This window comes from Macrosteles quadrilineatus, unplaced genomic scaffold, assembly GCF_028750875.1.
Source record: "Macrosteles quadrilineatus isolate MER2022 unplaced genomic scaffold, UCM_ALF_1.0 Scaffold_7__1_contigs__length_78375512, whole genome shotgun sequence".
In the NCBI taxonomy this organism is placed as follows: Eukaryota; Metazoa; Arthropoda; class Insecta; order Hemiptera; family Cicadellidae; genus Macrosteles; species Macrosteles quadrilineatus.
Window position 1 is genome coordinate 30,752,901 of NW_026542600.1, and position 6,688 is coordinate 30,759,588.

Genomic DNA, 6,688 nt, shown 5'->3' on the forward strand with positions numbered 1-6,688 from the left:
AAAATACAAAGCAATTGGTGCCACGAGTAAAATTACAATATGTTATAAACATTCACTTGAAAGCAGAATATTTAGTTTATTCCTCTGTGCGTGCTATTATTACTATATATTTTTTTTTAGGTTGGCGGCCTCTTTTAACCTTGCATTAGCCCGTCCACATAGACTATAGATCTGTGCGTGGAACGTATCAAGCAAAGCAAGGGGTGAGCCGGTACACTACAAAGGTGAACTGTACTGATAAAAGTTTGTGGCAGTGACCAGGATCCGAACCCACGACATCGTTGCCTTAGGCCCGAAGTCCGCGACGCTACCGACCGTAAATATATTTACTCACCATAAATATATATAACAACAAACCAGGCCACCTAATCTGATTCTAGTATCTGAGATCGCCAAAAAGACCTGTGGCAGTTACCGTGCGTCAGAACTGAGATGGGGAAAAGGCCTCCTACTTTGGACACCTGGGTAACAAATATTTTTCCACAGAGTTTTAAACAGTCGTTGGGCGTTCAAGACGAATTTTTATAGTTATTTATTTGTGTAACTAGTGGGGGGCAGTTTGCACTCTTGTTACACACTATATTTTTCCAACAGTTACTATAAATTATATAAATAATTGATCTCTCAAATACTGTACAACACGTTTTTAGGTTAGGTTAAATCCAAACATTGGACGAAATGGGAAACGCTGCACCAGCTGATCTTAGTCGTAATATCTTTAAGTGTTGCCAACTTATTTTCAAACGTACACGGATTACGTGCATAATAAAAGCACACTGTTTTGTGTTGTTTGGTTGGAATACTGGTGTGCGCCAAAGTAAGGCTTTCTGTACTATAATCTGTGTAAGAAAGCCCACTTTGTTGGGTGACTGTAGGGAAAGATATTTTTATATAAATATCTCTTTCTTTTATTAAAAGGTATTTTTCATTTGTTTGTATTGCATCAGTTTTCATGTAAAACAGAACTATTGTATCTGATTTACGCTGGCTTGATAAAGGGGCTATTTACTTATGTAACATGTACTGAGTTACTGACTGTCAAAATTAAAACATAAATTTATGTGAATCTTGGTATTAAGCAATAAGTTTATTTGGATGAATGTTTTTATTTTACATCTAGTGCTACAGTTAAGTTATTACAATAATAGACCCAAAGCAACGGAACGGAGTACTTGTTGTGGCAATGTACTTAAACATTTACAGATTAAAATGAGACAGTCACTGATTGATTCAATCGATAATTCGATGTCTGTTTCAAGGATAAACCTGTTAGTGCAAGATATTTCCATTTCAAAGGTTTTATTTGTCCAGTTAAAAAACAACCTTATCACTGAAAATTCATCATATTTCTCTGACGTATTGTGTTTTAGTATTCCCCTTAGGTATACTAAGGGGAAGTGAGCAATTGAATTTACCCATATGGATAGTCTTGAGCCGAATATAGAATTACAATCTGTGATTACATGAAAAAAACTTAAATTTGGTGTCAATATGTTTAACGTTATCACATTATTTTTCATGACGCTTAACTATATTATAAAATTGTGCATCAGCATGCAGAGCTTGTCTTTTAGTCAAGGATGGAAAGGATGGAGGAATAATAGGGAGAAGGGTATTAGAGCCATGTTTGGTGGGATATAATCTTTTCTCCGAGTTTAAAGTTTAACGGCATGACTACAAAACTATGGCAGAATAAGGAAGAATGAGAATGCTACGGTTTTGGCATACATTTTGTAAGCCCCTACACAAAAAATTAAAATGTGGAATACATCTCAAAATTAGGGTTTATAATATAGTAGGCCTAATTGAAAATGCTAAATATTTCATATTCTATAAGACCATCAGTTTATGACTAGTTATTACAATTTCACAATACATGGATAGTATTTGCAAAATCGAAACTTTGACAGGAATAGATGTCCCAAACCCTACCGACATTTGTGCAACATTTAAAATACCTACCTAAATCCTGGGAGTATTCTAATTACATGGAATAGTCTCTTGTAATAAATAAAGAAAAAGTCCAGAATTGAAAAGTTTACGTGTACATGCCCATATTTACAAAAAACCTGTTTCTTGAAGATAAAAAACTTTTTTCATATTGATTCATTTATGTAGAATCAGTTCCCGGAGTCTTTTAATGTAGTTCATTAACTCGTGAACAGCTCGATTATTACGCAAAAAAAGATCCTATAGTCAGAACGGGTTCACATGAGATTTCAGGTACATACAAGGTAGAATTACATTTGTCAATACTAGTAGGCCTACAACATTGGCAGAGAGATTGGCATAACTGTAAACCTGGGCAACATGTTTTCCTATCTATTATTACTAATCAGTTATGCATTTAAAAAAACTGCTAAACATAATTTAATAATACTGTATTAAAAAAAAATGTCTGCAATATCACTTTAGGTGCTGCGTCTCCTGTGCGGCCGCCTATTTGTGCCTTGATCACTTATTTAACGTAATATATATATTTTATATACACAAAACATGTTAACACATTCTTGTTAAAACTCAAAATGAGCTGGCAAGTTATTAAATTACCAATATTACAATATACCATTATATCAATATACCATTACTAACTTACAAACCTAAATTAATAATGAAAAAAATAATAATAATAAATAGGAGTTGTATTGGTTTACCAATATCAAATCCCAACATTAATATATAAAGGAAATTGTTATTATTATAACAAACATTAGTCAGGTCATTTATACAAATTTAGGGACGGAAATATTACTATTTACGATTATTCCGATAGATTTACAAACAAACTAAAATTATACACACACATTGTATAAGTAATTCCATACCTAGTGTTTGTAAAATGTTATAAAATTAATTGTCTAACGTAGTCTATCAATGTATTATGTAAAATCTTTCAAATTACTATAAACCTATGGATTGTACACAGTGATAATAATTTCGACACCCAAAGAATCTTAAAAATCCATTTTATGAGTTGTGCCACCCTAGATAGATTTGTAGATTTGATATACTAAAAGCAGATATAGGTTGATCAAGTTCCTTGATCTAATTAACTAAGTGATTTATTTATTTTACATATAGGTATACAGAAATAGTTAGTAAGCAAAAACAAAGTTTTTTAACAAATATAGGTAAGCGCGAAAAACAGACTGACTTGAACACTAACAGTAAATAAAGATTTTTTTCCTTTTTTTGGTATAAGAAAAAATTTCATAAAATACAAAAATGATAAATACAAGAAGAAGGCTGATATTTACCTAATAATACTTAACAAATAGGACAGTTAGTTGACTCAGGTGGAAGGGGAGTGATTGACTCAAGGTCTGCAACCCAGGACATGACTCGCTTGCGGAAGGCTTGTGGAGACACCTGAAAAACTCCAACCATAGATTAAAGGAGTATACATACTCTATACTAATTTTATCTATGCTCCAACTGTGACCTGTTTCCATGGTGCATCAAGCGTGGCACAGTGATGTGGTAGACATAAGACGTGGAGTTAATAATAATGAAAGAGCTATCTTAGGCTTGACATTCTCCACTCTACCTGTAACAGCGAGGTGTAAAATTAAGATTTCAGGTCACTTGGGAGTTTATTTCTTAAAGAAACCTGAATTGGCAAAGCACTTTCATAACAGACTGAACAAAATTTAAATGTTTTAATTTTAAGTTTTTTATTTACGTATTTTCCTAGTTAGAAATTGGAATAAATTACCTATAACAGCTAATTACTAAAACAAGTTTAGATTATACTAATCCCATGCTGATTTGTGTATTAATATAATCACGATAAATTTAGATTCATGACTATAATCAATAGACTCCCCATTCTCTGCTATTTATAATACCTTAAGATCCTTCAAAAGACCTAATAGTGGTTGCAAGAAACACAATTAAACCAACTAATTGTGTAATCATGCTATTGGCTGGCTTTATATTATATTTATATTTTTTAATCCAATTAAGTACAAAATACAATTTTGCAATACAAAATATATAAATAAGTAAAGATTTATCAACACTGCACTTGTCATAAAAATGATAACTATAATGTTCAACAGTTTTTAGTTTTAGTTTTTTGAGTTTGTATATGATTATGTCTGGTTATGTATATGCTGTACAATAAAACGTTAGTTCAACTGTACAGTCGTAATATATGCATTAAGTACATTTAAATTGACCACTAACAGAACTAGGCCTGTACTTGTACATTGGCTAGCTGTAGATGTGCATTTTAGTATGAGTTGGATTTATTCCGTTGTCTTGTTATTGATGATTTACACAAACTAGAACCAATGACTATATATTATAGTCAATGCTATAACCTACTGACTGTCTTGTCAATTGGCGGATGGATCTGTAAATAATTGATCTACTGTTAGGACATAGATTTTCTTTTTTGTTTTTCTATATACCATACATAGAATTCCTACTTATTGTCTTAACATCGCAAAGAGTTCAATATGACTCTAAATTGGGTTTCTGATAGTATAACTATAAATAGTACACAAAGTTGATTCAACTATCATTCAATGTATAATTAAATAAGAAAATAGTGTAAACTTGTCTGTTACTCAAACAATAAATCCATATGACTAAGAATGGCTATATTCGTATTAAAACATACTCCAAATGTGTTTTCTGATGGTATAACCATAAATAAAATAGTTAAATTTCTCCTTGTATATTGTATAAAATTATAAAATGATATGATTTGATAAAGGATTTAATATTTTTTCATGTCTTATTTTAACAGTTGTTTACAAAAATCTCGCAGAGTCATACAGGTATAATATCAATAGGGAAAATAAAAACCTTTCTAAAAAATATTTCTCAAAGTTCCAAGGACAATCAAATAGATTATGAAGGTACTGTACTGCATGAAGTATATGCATACATTTGATTTACATACACACATTAGATTACACAACATGCATTTGACTACATAGGCTTACATTTAATTTAGCGTGGTTGAAAAATATTATCTTAACGATGAGTATGTTGCAAACAACTTGTAGCATAGACATTTCAGTGATAGTTTTCAGTAAAAATCTTTCATTATACAGCTAATTGGTATTTTATAGATGATCTTAGGATACAAAACGTGGAAATAACCAAACATTTAATGATTCTATGCAAACAAATATAAGGGAAACTGCATTTTTTAAATTGTAATATATATCAATAACAAATTCGGGCTTCGTTATTTATATTGAAATCACCAGTATTGTTTTGACTTTAATCCAACTATTGAGGTAAATAAGCTCTATTGACGGTCTGTAAAAATAATACTAAACGATCGTTATATTTTCAACGTGAGGTCAAAAACAAAAATATTTGTTAAACATAAAAATACCATCTGAAAAATACACTAGACTCGCACTTCCCCCAGAAACCTGTCTGAAATTGTGAAAGGTAACTGAAGAAATGTCGGGTAAGTTACTACATTTGGCCACTTCTGTTTTTATACGTCCTCCTTCATGAAAATGGTTTACTTTCCGGTATATCAACGATACAGAGTATTTTCAACACATTTACACCACATTGAGTGTTAGGCTTTGGACGATGATCGCAAACGTACACAATTTCGTACGAAAATTCGATTATCGTCAGATTTCAGCTTCCGGGTAATCGGAAGTTTAAGTCAGGAAATATCACGACTGCTAATTAAAAAAAAATCTTTCAGTCATTAACACAGGACACACTGTCTGGATGTTTGTCAATGCTATGGGTGATGATACTACACACTGTGTTTTTAACACAACCTAAGTTACAAGTACTTTTTAACGACAAAACAAACTGATGTGTTGTAATCCCTGTTTTCTTTACTTCGTTGCCAATCAGCTGATATGCATTGTTGCATAGTTATCTATGAGTTGGTGTTATTGGAAATTTATTGTAAATAAGACTCAACGTGATGTTTTCCCAAGCTTAAGCATTATGTGGGATATTGTAGAAGAAGACATGAAAAGTAAATAATTGGTTTTAGGCCAAGAAGGTTTTCAAATTAAGTTTCCAGGTGTGATTTAGGTACCTTATTAGGATTATTAACCGATTTGTCAACAATTTAAGGAAACCGAATCTGAAGAAAAAACGTAGACCTACAATACACAGTTATACTTTATATGCGAAAATCCCATGTTGAGACTTAGTAACAATAAATTCCCAATAACACTAAACCTTATATACAGGGTGTTCATTTGAAAACTTTCCATATCTGTTGTGTGCAAAGGTAAGGCTTTTAACACTTGTTTGTTCTCATTTCCCCCTAATTTGGACATGCCAAATCCAATAAAATTATTTTCAATTTTGAAAAATGCCCCAAAAGGGCCCAATTTGGGGGGTAGGGGTGCTTTTTGAGAAATTTTCAAATGTAAACATGGGTTGTGTGATACATCAACTTAAAGCTCTAATCACCCCGATCATTTTGGTGCAAAAAAAGTTTAATTATCTTTAACCGTATTTACAGGGTGGGTCAAAACGTTTTAAAAAAGGACTTTGAAGTCAAGTACCGTATTACCCTAACTACTGAACGGAACAGCGCCAAATTTCTTTCCTAGCTTATTCTTGAGCTACTCTTTAAGATAACTTGTTGTAATGGCATTTTCCATGTTATTTTCTAATTTTAAAAAAATCTCAAATTTTAAGAATAAAAGAAAGCTGAAAACTCAAAATTCTTAAATAGCAA